The 18008-nt window shown below is 33.9% G+C and overlaps 1 protein-coding gene across 1 annotated transcript in view; it reads right to left on the bottom strand.

Moving 5' to 3' along the window:
* Nucleotides 1-18008, bottom strand: part of RIMS2 (regulating synaptic membrane exocytosis 2) — a 601915-nt gene that overhangs the window by 159121 nt on the left and 424786 nt on the right. The gene's annotated exons all lie outside the window — the stretch shown is intronic.

Raw genomic sequence — 18008 nt, 5'->3', positions numbered from 1 at the left:
CCATTTTGCTGGACATCTGGCTAGACTAAGCTTAGCAGGTTTTTTTTTTTTTTTTTTTTTAATGTGAATCCTACAGCTTATTCCAAGAAAGGATACTTCATTTCTTCCTGTAAGACACCTTAACCTATTCCTTGAGGACCTCACAGAGTAGAGATTGGGTTACTAAAATCACTCCTAATTAGAACTCTCTTGCTCTGTGTATCGGATGATTCCATCTAATGCTGGTACAATGCTGTCTGTTTCATGCAAATATCAGGTTCTCTGGGTAGCTTAAGAATCAGCGCTCCAGTGGGCACCCAGCCCAGACCAATTATGCTATTGTTGGGCGGTGTTGTGTGCTACCAGAAACTCAACTTTTCTGTTTATCCATAAAGAAAATTTCCTTATCATTTTATTTTAATTGCTGCTATAAAATTATATCTTTCATTTCTTCACCTTCAATAAATAAATGTATTTTCATATATCATCTCAGGGATTTGTATAAGGCTACCTAATTGACTTTTTATAAATTTGGTTTTTCAGTTTTCAGATCCATTTATGTCAATGCTGTTACAGAGAATTTCTTTTAAAATACCTATAGCCATATTTCATCCATTAATCAACTTTCCAAGAACCAGTTAGGCTCATACAAAGTCAACCTTGATAACATCATTTCTGAATTTCAGTAATTCAGTCTGTAATTTCTCATCATATGTTCCATGCTCTTTTTATCTATATATCCTTTGAAGATTCATAAATTATTTCTCCTTAAATTTTATTTTTTGGTGGGATCTCTGCTGCTTTAATCTATTTGAGAATAAAGGGAACATTCAGTGATATGAGTTACACTAAAATCCTTTTCATTAGTTTAATTACTTCTTTACCACTTCCTTTTTGACATTATCATATTCACTTCTGGTGTCTATGAAACATTTGTTGTTATTATAAAATAATATAACAAATATATTTACCATTTATTAAGCAGTTTACTAAAAGCTAGACCATATATATACATTATCTTATTTCCTCCTAATCATCAACATATAAAATAGATAAGAAATAGATCTCAAAGCCTATTTAATAAAGAAACTGAGAAGAGGAGGTTAAACTACCCAAAGTCACTCAGGTGGAGTTTGCTTAACTCCAGGCTGGGATCTCATCTTGGACACTGACCTCATTTTGATATTAGAGTCTTGAAGTACTCCTGACTCACAAACAACAAACATACAAGAATCACATATATGCCTCTCCTTACCAGCTCCTACCCATCTCCCCTCTTTTGGAGTCCCAACTGTTTGTGTGTTGAAAGTCAAATTAAAACATTTAAGGCTGGCCTTGAATGTGTATTTTCAGCGTTGAGAAGAGAATGGAAGGTGAAGGTGAAGTCGCTCAGTCATGTCCGACTCTTTGCGACCCCACGAGAAGAGAATAAGATCTAATAAAGGGAACAGCTTAGTTAACAACGGCAATTTATTTGCCAAAAACATTTTGCCTTGAACTGTCTGAATTTTTTATATTGATACTGCCTACAACTTCATCTTGTGAGGTTTATTTGTATTTATAGAGCTTTTCTTTTTCTTAAAGAAACTGTCTCTGTGCTATGTAGTTCATATTGTAATTTAAATCACTTTAGTGGGCGTGCTTTCTTCCTAATAGGCCTCTTTGAAACCAGTGAAAGTGAAAGTGTTAGTCACTCAGTTGTGTCCGACTCTTGGTGACTCCATGGACTGTAGCCCACAGGGCTCCTCCGTCCATGGAATTCTCCAGGCAAGAATGCTGGAGTGGATAGCCATTCCCTTCTCCAGGGGACCTTTCTGACCCAGGGATTGAACCCAGGTCTCCCATGCTGCAGGGCAGACTCTTTACCGATGGAGCCACCGGGGAAGAGCTAAAATTAGTGGAAGTATCTTTAAAAGACAAGAAGCCTGGGAGAAGAGGTGCCAAGTGCCCCATTAGGTACATACAAAGAAGGATAAAAAATCTTTTCCTACCTTTTGCTCCACTGTACCCTGATCCCAGAACACTAAATGGATTAATATGAACTTCTGGTTTGCATCTGAAAAATTCTGGGGAATTTATTGACTACATTACTTAATTTTAGGGAGATAAACAAGAAAACTGAAAATTTTAGGTGCTAAAATAGGGATAAGATACTTTTGTGATAATTTCGTGGGAACATTAACACCAAAAGAGAGCATTGTTTTCTACAGGAAAATAAACTTTGATTTCCAAATAAACACAGTATCAATAAACTATAGTTTCCCTGTTGAAATCTTATGGACTACCCTTTAAAAAACAATCCTCTGAGTTCATTTAAAAACACTAAATATGGCTAATTTAAAAAGCAAACATCATATACTTAAATATTATAAAATTCTCCATATCAATTTTCATATATATATATATACACTGTTTATTAATTATTGTAGTCATATTACTCATGGAAAGGTAGTTGGCTTATGCTGAAGTATAACTCACATTGTTAAATCTAATAAATCACATTCTTCTAAACCAATGGGGAGCAGAGAATATTGGTTTTAAGTTGATCCTTAAATTTTTTGAGAGTAGATCAGGTGAATCACATTTAAGCTAGGATAAAGAGAATGTAACAGGCATGAAAGGGTGCACAGGCTGGCTGCATAGTTAAATTCTGTTTTGAGGGGGAAAGCCCTGAGAATTCATCCACTGATTAAATAGGAATCATGTCTGCACCTGGATTTGATTAAATATTTAATTAATTAACTAGCTCTTATTAAATATAGGATGTCTACTTACAAACTTCCTAATATATTTAAAATATACTTAGAAGGATAGTAACTTTAAAGGCACTGTTCTACAGGTACTCTCAAAGTGAATTACTAAGGGGATATTTTATAAATTAGTAATACTTGTTTACCACTATCAGTGCAGAACACTTGCAAAATTCAGGAAGGCAATGCCATTTAAAACATGAAATATATAGTTTTTAAAAAAACTTCGTTAACAATTATATCCCATCAAAACTTCTTCATAGCTTCACTAGAATTTCAGGAATATAGCTCAGAGGTACAGCACATGCTCCATGGCTTTTAAACTTAATCTGTTAGCTCAAAATTGAAAACGAAGTTTAGCTACAAATAATACTTTCCATGATTTAATGTGAATTGGTGTAGATTACTTAATCTTTCTATCTATGGCTTAGTTCTCTTCCTTATTACATGTTTTTTCAAGAATGAGTTAATATATTGAAAAGAATACTGGAGTGGGTAGCCTATCCCTTCTCCAGGGGATCTTCCCAACCTAGGAATTGAACTAGGGTCTCCTGCATTGCAGGTGGATTCGTTACCAGCTGAGCTATCAGGGAATCCCAATATATTGAAGCACATAGGTCAACAGCAAATATTTAGCTGGTACTTGCTAATCAAACGAGGAAGAAAAGAATGGTAATATAGGGTAAATATCCCTAGTTAAAAAGAGAGGGATGCTGTTGAAAAATTTAATATAAAAAATTGTTAGTATGGAAATGAATAATAACTAAGTCTATAGATGCACTTGACTGGAAAAAGAATCCTCCACAATTTTCTTTTTCATCCATGAGGGAGGTAGTCCAAAGTAGGCAGACAGATGATCCAGCAAAGACAGTTCCACATCAGGAAATTCAGAGTGGAACAAAACAGAGTTGTGTTTTGGATTCTTTTAAAATCTTAATGATTTGATTGCCTTTTTGGTTAGGCTGAGAGCGTAACTCCAGCATTTGAAAACAGATTTCTAAGTATTTGGCATTCAATAGGTAGGATTTGTTAGAAACTAGGAGAGGGCTTGTAAAGATCAGATCACTTATTCTCAAAGGAAGGCTCCATTTTTAAGTGACATCATTCATCATTTTCTTCTGAATAGAACCCTTAAAAAGGAAGTCAACTCAGTTACCTAGAAGTAAATTCTATAAGCAGCCTGTCTTAGAGCAGTGATGCTCAAACTATAGTCCACATCAGAATCATCTGGCAGGTTTGCTAAAACACAAGAACCTCACTCCCAGAGTTTTGTTTAAGCCATCTATGGGGTTGCACAGAGTCGGACACGACTGAAGCGACTTAGCGGCAGCAGCAGCAGCAGTTCTAGAGCAGGCCAGATAACTGCATTTCCAAAAATTCTGAAGTGACGTTGATGCTACTGTCTGGAATTACAGTTTGAAAACCACTGCCTTAGCAAATACATAGGAAATTATGTTGCTTAGCATAATTAGTCCTTTGCCAAGACTTAAATCTTCTCTAACCTAAAATAATTGGTGTCAAAGTTATAAAACTTTTGAGGTCTCAAGCTTTAATTTATGAAATGGAATGTAACCAAAACTTGTTTTTCTAAAAATAAAATTTGAGCCACACTTATAGTATTCCTTTGGTTCATTCTCTTGTAATAAATTTATCAGGTATCCATAACAAGAATCACTGGCATTGCTTCTCAGGAACTTTTTATTGTATGAACAATGTAAATCATATGAGTGATCCAGTTTCTCTTGTAAGGAAGCTCACAGTCAGAATATAAGCCCCACATGTAGGCACAAAGGATCTCACACTATGCATTTTGTTCACAAGCTTTACTTCTGGTATTACCTTGTTGTGTCTTGACTTCATTTTCCCTTGATACTCATTTCTTCATTGACAAAAATATGTATTTTAAAAATCACCTAATTCCTTCATGAAGTACAGTGGGGTATAAACAAACATGAAACAAATGTGTTATACTATGTTTATGGAAGTTTTAATATCCTATTTTATCAGGATTTCATGCCTTGATTTTTAGATTATACAAAATGAATAAATGAGAGATTTGGCATTGCAGATGCCACAAAAGATTATGCCTATTTAGCCCTGCTGCTGTTGCTGCTGCTAAGTCACTTCAGTCGTGTCCGACTCTGTGTGGCCTCATAGACGGCAGCCCACCAGGCTCCCCCGTCCCTGGGATTCTCCAGGCAAGAACACTGGAGTGGGTTGCCATTTCCTTCTCCAATGCATGAAAGTGAAAAGTGAAAATGAAGTCGCTCAGTCATGTCCAACTCTTCACGACCCTGACTGCAGCCTACCAGGCTCCTCCGCCCATGGGATTTTCCAGGCAACAGTACTGGAGTGGGTTGCCATTGCCTCCTCCAATTTAGCCCTTGACAGATATATTTTTAAAAGTACCTGGAAAGGCATAGCAATTAGTTCTGATATCAAGCTCAAAAGGTTAGAGATATATCTGCAATGTTGTATCATTACAAATCTATTTTCTATGAAATTCACTGAACCTATTTGAAGTTATTCATATTTTCATCTAAGAGGAAAATTTTTAGAAGTTTAGGGCCTGCAAAGCAAAGGCAAGGCTGTTTTTTGTTGGTCTTAAATTTACCTTTCTCTTGGCTTTAGGCCCGTGCCATTTCCAGGATAACAGAATGCTGTGATGAACAATCCTGTATGCACCACATCGGTCAATATTCATGTAATTTGGAAAAGAGATTGCTGGTTTGGAACATGACGCTGATGTAAGAATATGTGTCTCCTCTAGGTCATATAACAGAGGAACTAAAAATGTATACTGCCTACCATATACACATATCCAGCATAGTCAGTTATGCTTTACTTAATAAATCTTATTTTTACTGAAGATTGGGGTATAATTGAGAGAAACTGAAGTTTCAGAAGGTAAGGATAAAACAGACCCAAGTATAGAAAAATCCAAACTGCTTTTCTCTAGTACACAGATAAATAGACCACAAATATTACATGACTGTAATTATGAGAGTACATAATAACTAAATATTATGAATAAGCTTTGCTAGTTTCATCTTTTTGTTAAATCTTAAATAGCTACATTAGAGCAAAGTCTTTTCATGACTTTGGGAATGAATAATATGATAAACCTAAAAATGTTTTGAAAATATAAAGGCAATGAAGAGCACGAACAATAAAAAGAATACTTTTTTCCTATATTGGAAGACTTCATACCTCAATTTATTACCAAAAAGTGGTTCAAAAAGATTCTCTCTAAGGAACCTGTTGAATTCCTTACAACATCTCATGAGTATGTATTTTGTTTCAAAAACTTATCAAAAATCAGATTGAATTAAAATACTATAAATAACTCTATATGTAGGAAAAACGTAAGATGAAAATAGAAGTTCTTCCTATACATTTTAGAGGGTGTTAGTGCCTTTTTAGGTTTTAGAAAATGAAAATTTCCAAAAGATTTGTTCTTCAGATCATTTAAGCGTTCCATTTCCTTAACCTCCTATATTATACAATGATTTTTTTCAAAAATTAAGGCAAATCTTTACCTAAAAGTTGGTATACAAACACATTATAAGTTTTAGCATTTAATAATATCATGGGGCCATTGCACTATATGTTCGTTTCTGACTAATCTGCCTTCAGCAATTTGAGAATCTAACGGTTTCATATGATTGATTATTTCACAACTTTTAAAAAGAAAAATGTCTTGCCTTTGCATGGTAATCTTGTTCCAGTCTGGGATCTGATCCGGCTACCTGTTTGTATTTGTTAATTTTCATTTGGCGATTTCTCTCCTCTATATCCATAGCACCTATCGAGTAGAAAAAAACCCATAAAATTAATGTTCAGTTCTTATTTCTTAGCCCTACTTACAGGATGTACCGAAAAAAAAAAAAGGTAGGCTGATATACCACTTTCACTCAAGGTAGCAGTACAAATTAAATGTCATATTATTTTTAAGATTTATTTAAGTATGCAATTTGGTGAATAAAAGCAGGATTATTAAATATGTAAAATAATTAAATCTGAATAAAGTGTAAAAGGTTTTAAACAGAAGAGAACATATCTTCATTAGAGATAATACTTTCTGGTAAATGTATGTCCAGGAGAATATATATGTCCAGCACATAAACATGACAACAGTAATTTTATAAGATTTTTGGTCTGTAATTAATGCGTCAAGATTGAAATTATTTACTGGAAAGAGGTTGCAAGTCTAATAGTTTCAAACACGATTGTACAATTGCATTTTAAGTTATCAAAAAATCAGCCCATGTATCAAAGCGGGTTGTTCCAGCATCTACGTGAATGTAGCTATCAAGATCATTTGAACATGGATTTTCTAGAACTAGAATGAAGAAAGAGGCACTTGGAGTAATACTCTTGAAAACAAACCACGCCAGTAAGGCACAAAGTATTACTGAAATCATTTCAGGGGAAAAAAGAATGTGAGGAGAAAAATTGAGACGGTAAGCTTATTACAAGATGAGACTAATGCTGTCTGTAAAAGGTGCTTCCTCAAAACACATGAATTATAGATATCAAAAGGGTTTTTAAAAAGTCTGGTTAGAATTAGAACTAAATTCAATGAACAAATCTTAGCAAATACGAAAAAGCAAACATGAGAAATGAAAAAACATTTCTCATTAATATGCATAATGGAAAATAAAATCTCAATTGTATGCTAAAAATCTACAAACTGGGAAAAATAATCATAGTTTAGTAGGTTCAAGTGGTTTTCTCCAATAAAATGTTGCCAGGTAAATTCACAAACACTGAGTCTAGGTAAGATTGTAAACACACACACACATGTACTCCTTGCTTAAGATCATAACTTTAAAACTGTAGTAAAGACATATGGACCATATTGTGACTATTCAAAAATAGGCATTTTAATACTCATCCTGGAAAAAACCTCACTGTATATTTGATAATTGCAAGCAAAATTTTTAAGTAAAAATTGATAACTAAACTAACATCCAAAGGGAAGAAAATGTTTCAAAAAGGATTAATAAAATCTTGACTAAAAGAATGTACAGAGTTTAGATTACATGACCTCTAAGTAAAAGTGCAAATTGAAATCATCTAATCAGTTTGAGTCAAATTTTAATAATGATCTGAGTTATTCTGTGCCAAATTATAAAATGGGGAATAAAAATATATTAATATAAATTGAATGATACACAAAATGAAGTGAGTGCTTCCATGATATGTGTTAAATATGGTCAGGTATAAATGTCTATTATTTATTAAAATACAATATTGAAATTGTTTGTACCTCAAGAGATAGTCTCAGATAAATATGTTTATTTCTCCAAAGTCAAGGGAATGAAAAAGCCATCCAAGCTTCAAAAATTGTGTGCTAAAAAAATACTAGCCAAAGTAAGTATTTGGGAAGGTTCTTTGAAGTTTTTTGACATTATAGTGGCAAAATAGTATTTTAACTATAAATAGCAAAAATAGACAAGGCTTAAACACATTTTATACACATATATAAATATATATACACACACATATATATATATACATACACATATACATATATGCATTTTCTAATATCAAGACTATTTTCTGGACATCAACCTCCTATGACACTACATTAAATTCTTCCTTCTTACTGGATAATTATGGGATATATACTGACAGGTGTTGGGAAGCTTTTTCTGTAAAGAGCTCAACAGTAAACATCTTAGACTTTGCAGACCATGCGGTCTCTGCTGCACCTCTGACACTGTAATATGAATGCAGATTTAGACAACATATATATTTTATATACACAAAATATATGTGTGTATTCCAATAAAACTTTATTTACAAAATAGGCAATGGGCTGAATTTGGTCCATGGCCACAGCTTGCTGAACCCTGCATTGAAGCATTTTGGTAATTTTGCGATGAGGAGCTTTTTTCCTTAGTAATGGTTTGAAGATTTTGTAGAATCAGGTTTATGGGATATCATATACATTTAACAGATCACTGAGGGAATCTAAGAAGGATATTAATCTGTTTTTGCTAAAAGAAAACAAAGATGCAAATAGAGAGAGTAATACAAACATTTAAATACATCAACTAAATTCTAATCTCAAACAAATCTTTCCAATCATCATCTGTACAGTCCTCAAATTGGAAAAATTCATTGGAGTCTCTTTCCTTTTATTCCTTCTTTTCTGGCTAGGCTCTGGTATTTATTTATTTACATAATTTGTTTATTTTTACTTTGTTAAGAGTCTTAACCAATGAAATCTCAAGGGACCATCTTAGTGAATATACAGTAAACAAACTTGGGTAAATATACTTTTAACTTAAAATTCTCCCAGGAACCTAATCTGCAAGAAAAACAGTGCCTCTCTCCAATAGTATTTGAAGTCTTCCACTTCTTTTCTACATTTTTATCAAGCTATTTTCTTAAAGGAAACACTCCACAGATAATAATATCCTTAGAGAAGAAAGTATCCTGAATAAAGAGAACTACTGTAAGGGATTCTTCATCAACAAGATAATTTTCTGTTGTTGTTCATTATCACTATGGAAAATAATCCAGAAATCATATTTTTAATACCAGTATTTTTTTCAATCAAACTCAGTATTTTTTCTTTTTCCCATAAATGAAAAACCATATGAAGGAATCTATGCAAGTAGAGGAATTCTCAGCTGGTGCTAGTGGTAAAGAATCCATTTGCCAATACAGGAGACATAAGAGACACTGGTTTGATCTCTGGGTTGGGAAGATCCCCTGGAGAGGGCATGACAACCCACTCCAGTATTCTCCCCTGGAGAATCCCACATACAGAGGAACCTGGCTGGCTACAGTCCATGGGGCTGCAAAGAGTCAGACATGACTGAAGGACTTAGCACACATGCAAGTAGAAGAGTTGCTTACCATCCGGTTAGGGAATAGAATACGTAATTTGTCAACTTTAACTCTAATGTCCAAGGCTGTACTCTCCGACGTACATTAAAAGTAAATTAAAGTGATAAGGCAGATTTTTCTCCATTTCCTTTCTCTCCTTCAAATCTACCCTAAAATTTGCATATACAAGGTCCTGAATATTCTGTAATAATGACTAATCATTTGATTGCAGATATCTCACTTTCCCATCTATTATCAAGCAATATCTTGCTGAAATAGTCTCAAAAATACATTTTGGGAAAGGCTGGTTCATAAGTTTAGAAGGTAAATTTATCTAGTAATCATTGAGTCATATTCTTATATGTGAGGACACTATGCTTATTTACAGAAGATATCTTAGTGGTTTGATATGATTTTGTAATTTGAGTACACTGAAAGATTTAGTCATTATAATGTTCAATATCAAATCAAATATCAATATATTTTCAAATTATAACAAAAGTAGATTAAAAGGTTAACAAGACTATCAGTCTTCCTGGACAAACCCAATTCAACAAAAGTTTGCATATGTTTCTATTTCTCAAAAATTATTAAAGATATTACACTGTAATATTCAAATTATCTCAAATTATTGGTTATAAATTATTAAGTACACTAAGAAAATACTTCTTGTTTCAATGTCTTAATAATATAAGCCATCTAAGAAGCGTACTTATTCTTAAACCAATAAACTAATTGTTGTGGTTACTTCTAACTTAAAAAGATTGTATTTGCCCAAAAAGTTAAAAAGTCATATTTATAATATTGGTATTGCAATTAAGTTTAAAAAGTTAAAGTTATAGGTGGATTTTGTAATCAGAGATGTACTGAATATGACCACATTAACCAGCAGCAAGACAGTGGTTGCTTAGGTTTCTACACTTACAGTACCTCTTCAGTGATTTCTGTAAGTTAAGTGTTAGTTGCTCAGTTGTGCCTGATCTTTGCGACCCCATGGACTGCAGCCCACCAGGCTCCTCTGTCCATGAGATTTTCCAGGCAAGGATACTGGAGTGGGTTGCCATTTCCTTCTCCAGGGGATCTTCCCAACCCAGGGATTGAACCCAGGTCTCCTGCACTGCAGGCAAATTCTTTACCGATTGAGCTACAAGGGAAGCCCTGTGATTTCTGTAGTGCAGTGCAAACAATAGTTTAAAGTTTGCTTTTCCAAGTGTGCACACACAAACACACACACACACACACACACACACACACACACACACACACAGCTGTTGGTGTCCCAAAGCAGCGTCACACATCATTCTTCTCTGAAGTAAGGACACAAGTCTGGCAATAATGCAATTCATACTTAAGCTAAGTAGTGGTCAGAATATTGCAGGGCTGCTGACTCAGGGACTCATCATGTATTCTTAAATAAAATATTTAAATCTGGGGATCTTAAGAGGGAAAACTCTTTTAAGTCCAACAACAAAGCTCAAAGAAAGAAAAGCCAAGAAAATAAATTAGAGAACCTATGATTACAACATCATAGAAGTCTGTGCTGTGCTGTACTAAGTCACTTTAGGGATGTCTGACTCTTTGTGACCCTATGAACTATAGCCTGCCAAGCTCCTCTGCCCATGGGATTCTCCAGGCAAGAATACTGGAGTGGGTTGCCATGTCCTCCTCCAGGGGATCTTCTGACCCGGGGACTGAACCTGCATCTCTTACGTCTCCTGCTTTGGCAGGCAGGTTCTGGGGTTTTTTTGTTTTTTTTTTTCGATTTTCAATTCATATTTTATTATGAGGCATTAAAATCTGGTTAGGAATAAATGAAATCAATAAGGAAGAAGGGAAGCAAAAAATGAAATACAAACAGAAACAAAGAAGGGCAGGCAGGTTCTTTACCACTAGCTCCACCTGGAAAACCCCATGGAAGTCAAAGACCACGTAAATACCAACAGTGTGGGAGAGGAACAACCGAACAAAAGCAGGCTACAGACAGCAATGAGGACAGTGGTAGAAATAACACATTTCAAATGAACAAAGTGAAAAAGACCAAATTCATGGACCCTCTAAATGCTGCAGTTACCATTTAGGCATGTACCAAATTAAGAGCAATACAAAAAGATATAATCAGCGCGGGCAGCTGTTTTCTCACTCTGAGGTAACAATGACACAAGAAAAAGCTCAGCTATTTGCGCATTTATTTTCCAGATTCAGTAGGCAGACTATAAAAACAGCTCACTGATGTTTTTCAAAAGTCAGAGGAGTAAGAATAGAAATCGTTAAAATGACTCATGAGATAAATAAGAGTATGTAATATTTTGTCATGTTATAATTTTTTTTCAAAGGAGGTGCAATTCAAAAAGATAGTATTCTCTTCAATTTTATTGAATATTTTAAGTACTTTTTCAATAATCTAGTAATAGAAAAAATACTTTTCAGATTGATAGTAATAAACTAGCTGCTGACAAAAAAATCCATGGTCATTTATATGAGTGTTTTCCAAAGTACCTTATGTATAAATATTAAAAGCAAGCTGCTTAAATTTTTGAACCTGAAATTTCACTTCCCAGGATCTTTCTTAAAGAAATAAATCAATGTACATACATCTTCATTGCACTATTATTTGATAATTTTAAAGACTGGGGAAAAGAAACTTCAAATGTTCAAAATAGGGGAATAAGTACATGCATTTATGGCATGTCTACAGAATGTTATACATTCACAAAAAATTATGTGAATAGTGTGTACATCCATTCACCTGTATAAATTATATTAAAGATATTATAAAATATTAAATGACAGATATTGTACTATAGTTAGTAATTTTAAAAAACATATACTCATAAAAATATATAGGCACATAACTGATACAAAAGACAAAGAGATGGAGTGAAAAAGATGTAAGATTTACACATCAGAGTAGTTATCAGTTATCACTGGTTACCAGAAGTTAGTGTAAGTGCTTTTGGCTTATTTGTGTTAATATATAGTTTATGAAGTATCCACAATGATCATACAATATACAGAAAAAAAATTATTAAAAACACACAAAATATAATATTTATGTGAACAAAGACAAATTATTCAGTTTGAAAATATTTTGTCATGATTTGATAAAGTCTTTTGGAAATAAATAATTTTTAAAATGCAAATGTGCAATCATTAATTATTTATCTTAGGGACATACACTCTTGTTAAATACAAGTATCTGGGTGTACTGATAAAAAGTGGTACAAAATAAGAAATACTTCCAAATGTAATAAAGTGCACATCTTTCCAATTTTTATGTATATTAATACAAAAAGTGATTTGGCATGTTCTCAAATTTTCCATGTTTTTTTCAAGTGTAGGACCTAAGAAACTGCAACAAAAACTTAAGTTCACTTTAAAATGATTTTTTCATAATCACTTGCTGTAATGAATTTTCTCACTTTTTAGATTAAAACATTTATACTAGAGCCACATAAAAAGTATACTTTTATTAGCCAAATTATTTATTAAAATAAATGTAATGCAGAGAATTAAATATTGGAACAAGTTAAACTGAGAAAAGATTTGGAAATAAATACTGTGAAAAAATTATAAATTATGTACCAAATTATTCTGTACTAGTACTGGGGCAAATGGAAGCATTTTATTTTGAAGTATAAACAAACATAATCTTAACTATACAACTAAGACACATGAGTTTTAAGAAATAGTTAGTTCCAAGTCAATCAATTTTGAGGATTTCTCTACTGTTGTCACTAGGAAATAACACATTTGCAATGAAAGAAAGTATGATTTGGTTTCGCTTATATTGTATTTACTTATAAAATGATCTTGGCTCCTAGAAATGAAGGAAAACTGAACTTCATAAGTGCCTAAAAGTAACATGTGGAATTAAATGAAACATAAGAATCCTAGAAACTTATACAACTGTTGTTCTACTGTGAGGTTCATAGTTATGGGCTATCGTCTCTTGAATTATGTTCTCAACTTTAAAGATCTCTGTTAGATATTTAGGTTACCTGTTACTCTGCGTATCTGTATGCTGTATTAACTGTCTATCATATTCATTAAATGATACTTCAGAGGAGATGCTATAGACAAATTTCAAAGACTCCTTTCACTGTAGTCAAAAGAAACTGATATTCAAACTACTTTAGGACATATGTGATAAGGAGTGGTCTAGTGATCTCAGGAAATACAGTATGTCTATTTCCAACATCTAAATTCAATGAACAGACTTACTGAGATTTTATTATTCAGAGGACTTGGATTTTAGCACCATTTTATATTTCAATGTGTAAAATCAGGATGTACTTGGAATCAGGGTAGATCAGGGTTTTGACCATGTAGAGTTCAGTGAAGGTAATCACCACAGTGTTGATAAGGCTTGGAACTACCCAGAGTTAGGGTAACGAGTATGTTTGTGTTATGGGATTCAAGAAAATCTTAAAAACAGCACTAGTTTAAAAGGTAAGAGCCAAGGCTAGGGTTCAAGTCTTAATTTCTCAAGCCCTATAACTGTCAGCACTTCATTTCACCTTTCTAGGGATAAAGTTCACCATCTGTAAAATAAGTAATTTTAGATCAGATAGTCTTTATGATCCTTTCAGCTATATAACTCTCTGATTGGTTAATTCTGAAGTCAAATAATGTTTAAGTGCTTGTTTTTTTATATTGTAATACCTATTTCATCAATGTAGAAAATGTAAAGTGTTCTAAAAATTCTTGCTCTCTTTGCCCTGGCATTGCATTCATTAAAACTTCCTTTAATGAATGTGTGTGTGTGTGTGTGTGTGTGTGTGTGTGTGTGTGTGTGCATAGCAGCAGGGAGAGGAATGAGATGAAAGAATAAAGGAAGGAAGGAGAAAGGCAAAAAGAGGGGGAGGGAGGGAGGCTGGGAAAGAGAGACAGAATTGAAAAGCTCATTAAAACAAAAACTTTGTACAGAAAAAATAAAAGATCATAAGGGCAACCTAATCTAGAAGCTTCTTTCAGACTAGCTAAAATGTAACATTTTCTACAGTGTACACTGACATGTTTAGGGGGAAATGTTAGCAATCTAATAACTTAGTTACTTTAAACTTGTTAGCCAATTCCTTTATCTTTGAGAACACAAGATATATTTTAGAGGATAAACTAAATTTTAAAATGTAAGTCCCTCAAAGAAGGAATGCAATGATTATCACTACAATTGCTTTTAACAAAAAGTATAATAACCACTGATAAATGATAAAAACATGAGTTATATTCATCAGGTTAATAAGGTATACCTTATACGTGTTAAGCTCTTTGGAATGTTCTGACTTTTCATTATAGCTAAAATCTACATTATAGATAAGATAATCCACAGGGTAGTAAAGTCATAACATTACCATGAGTATGTCTTATCTCCATCTTACTGTGTTTTGGTATGACATAATTATCATAGACCATGCTGTGTCTGACATCTGGAGCCTAATTAACATATCCTTAAAATATACTTCAACTACATCCATTCACGTATATCAAAGGATAGCACAGAAGGCTTGAAAGGAGTATAATAAAGAAATTTAAATGCATCTTTACATTTGTTTGCTTAGAAACATATAGAAATTTAAATATACTTAGAAATAGTGTGTTAATTTGAAAATCATAAACATATAAAAATTTCCATCATATAAAAACTGGGATAAGACCTATGCTGGAAAAGAGACCTATGTAATTTTTCTTATGTATATTAGTTTGGAAATTAATAACACCTAAATCTACATGCCCTTGATTGAATATTTAGATACGTAGATTTTAAATAGTACCCATGCTTGGACATCAAGCTTTATTTCTTTCTCCAAAGGTGCTAATAGTGATTATTATTCGTCAACGGTGCAAGAATGACTATACAGAGTAATGTCACACATTATTCAAAGAAATGTATCTTAAATGTCTTCATGAATAGGGACATTTTATGAAATATTCCTATTTAGTACTGAGAAGAAAGAAAATTAAAGTTAGGTGAGCTCACTCTCAGAAAGAATGAAGAGGCACCAGTAGAGATTAACATATGTTAGAGACTAAACTGAATTTCATTCAACTTTTCAAATTACACATGGGAATATCAGTTGCACTGAGGATCCTAAATAAAACTGCAAACTGGATTTGGTTGGTTTCCACTGACATTAGATTTCCCTTCCTCAACCCTCTTCCTGCTCTCTTCTTCCTAGACCTCTAGCCTTGTTCTTTCATGTTGTTCTCTGGACAGTATCCCTGACCCCACTTCCCTTCATTCTCTACTTTGTCACCAATAAAGCCCCCATTTCCTGAGAATGAAGACATGGACTCTGGCACCAAATCTGAATGCTTCTGCTTAAATTCCAGATTCAAATGATTAAGAGTAAGTTATTTAATAGATTTATACCTGAATTTTTCAGTTTATCTACTAGAAATAAAAATAGTACCTACAAAGCATGGGAAACTCAGTTATGGATTAAAATAACTTATACCACAGTGACTGATCACTGAGTCCTACTTTTGCAACTATGCCAAGTCCAAACCCTTCCAATCCCCTTGTCTGAGCTAGTTCTTATACTGGGTCTCCCAAGAGTAAAATCTGCAATATGTGGAATTAACTTCCTAGGCATCAGTTATTCATCACCATGGGACTCATCGAATCTAGTATAAAAACAATGGATTTTTATATGATGTGAGCATTTGTGCTTGTACAAGTGAGCCTTATATATTTGAGCTGTCAAGTTGGACTACCCAAATATAGAGTTTCTTACTGTCTCCAATACTGAGTCAAGTGCAACATTATTTGGTTACTGCTTGTTTCCTCTTATTTCATGATGACTTTACTCAAAGAAATACTTCATTGAATACTGTAGTTAAGATAAGTCTAATATTGTCAAACTTAGGTCTCAAAAGTTCCCTCAAAGGTCATATTTGCCAAATTCAGTGATCACTCCTCAGCACCATTCTCCTGGGCTCACTGCAGCCCTTGGTGTTACTACACTATACTACACTATTCTTGATATTCTCTCCATCAGTTTGGCTCCACATTTTTCTGATACTCTTGTTCACTCTTTCTCAGATGACTTTGTTAGCTCACCTTTTTCAGCCCATCATTGACATAAATGCATTTCCTAAAGTGTTACTATAACTTTCTTTTTTATTCATACTTGAGTGATTTTGTCTAAATCCATAGTTTCAACCGTCACTTCAGTTATGAGTATTCCTCCCTTTAGTTCCTACCTTCCCTGTAACCCTAAGGCTCACATTTTCGATGTTTTCTAAATACACCTAAAACCACCTTCAGCACCTAAAACACAGTTTGTCCAAAACAAGTTAAAGTTACTTCTCATGTCTGCTCTCCCTTTAGTTATCAATACATGTCTAAAATACCCAGACTCTACTTGCTGACTGCCTTGCTTTTACTTCATCTTTCTTGGGTAACTGATTATTGCATTAGACACAAAGCTTTAATCCTTCCTCTGTTTCCCAGCTCATCCACTGTAGTCATCTCTTCTCTCTGAAGTCATAGGTCAACCTTGTTCATTAACATGGCCTGTTTTGGGAGGGAACTTGTCTCTTAATTGCTTGAGATGTGTTAGATAAAGTAAAATTTTTGATTAGCATATATTTGGTAGAATTTGAGTAAAATATTAAGATTCATTTAAATTTTGTGTATTTGCAATAATTTAAAAAGTCAGATGTATGGAGGCATAATTTATAAAAATTAATATTCACACTCTGTAGGTACAAAAGTATATGACATTTGATACATGTATATAGTCATGCAGCCTCGCCACAATCAAGCTACAGAGTGTATCTGTTACCCTAAAAAGTTCCCTGGTGTTGCTGTGTCATCAGTCCTCCCCCTGCCAGCCCAGATAACCACTGATTAGATTTCAAACTAAGCTTATAATTTTAGACTAACCTTATAATTTTTCTCCAATAGTTTTTGGACTAAAATTTTGTTTGATCAAGGCACAGAAAATGCAATATAACAATGCTTTTAAAAATAACAGTTAAAATTGTGTCCTCTAGAACTTGATACTTAATGTTCTGGCACAATTAAGTTCTTAACAATGACAGCAATACTCGGTACGTGCTAGGAATTGTGCTAACAGCTTTACATGTGTTTTAATCATGTACAGCTAGGAGACTGAACCAGTCAATTCTGAAGGAAATCAACCCTGAATATTCATTGGAAGGACTGATGCTGAAGCTGAAGCTCCAATACTTTGGCCACCTGATGTGAACAGCCGACTCACTGGAAAAGACCCTGATGCTGGGAGAGATTGAAGGCAGGAGGAGAAGGGGGTGAAAAGAGGGTGAGATGGTTGGATGGCATCACCGACTCAGTGGGCATGAGTTTGAGCAAACTCAGGGAGATGGTGAAGGGCAGGGAGGCCTGGGGTGCTGCAGTTCACACTGTCTCAAAGAGTCGGACACGATTTAGCAACTGAACAACAGTTAGCACAG

This window comes from Capra hircus, chromosome 14, assembly GCF_001704415.2.
Source record: "Capra hircus breed San Clemente chromosome 14, ASM170441v1, whole genome shotgun sequence".
Classification (NCBI taxonomy): Eukaryota; Metazoa; Chordata; class Mammalia; order Artiodactyla; family Bovidae; genus Capra; species Capra hircus.
Note: the sequence above shows the minus strand (reverse complement) of the source record. Positions and strands in the feature narration are given on the sequence as shown.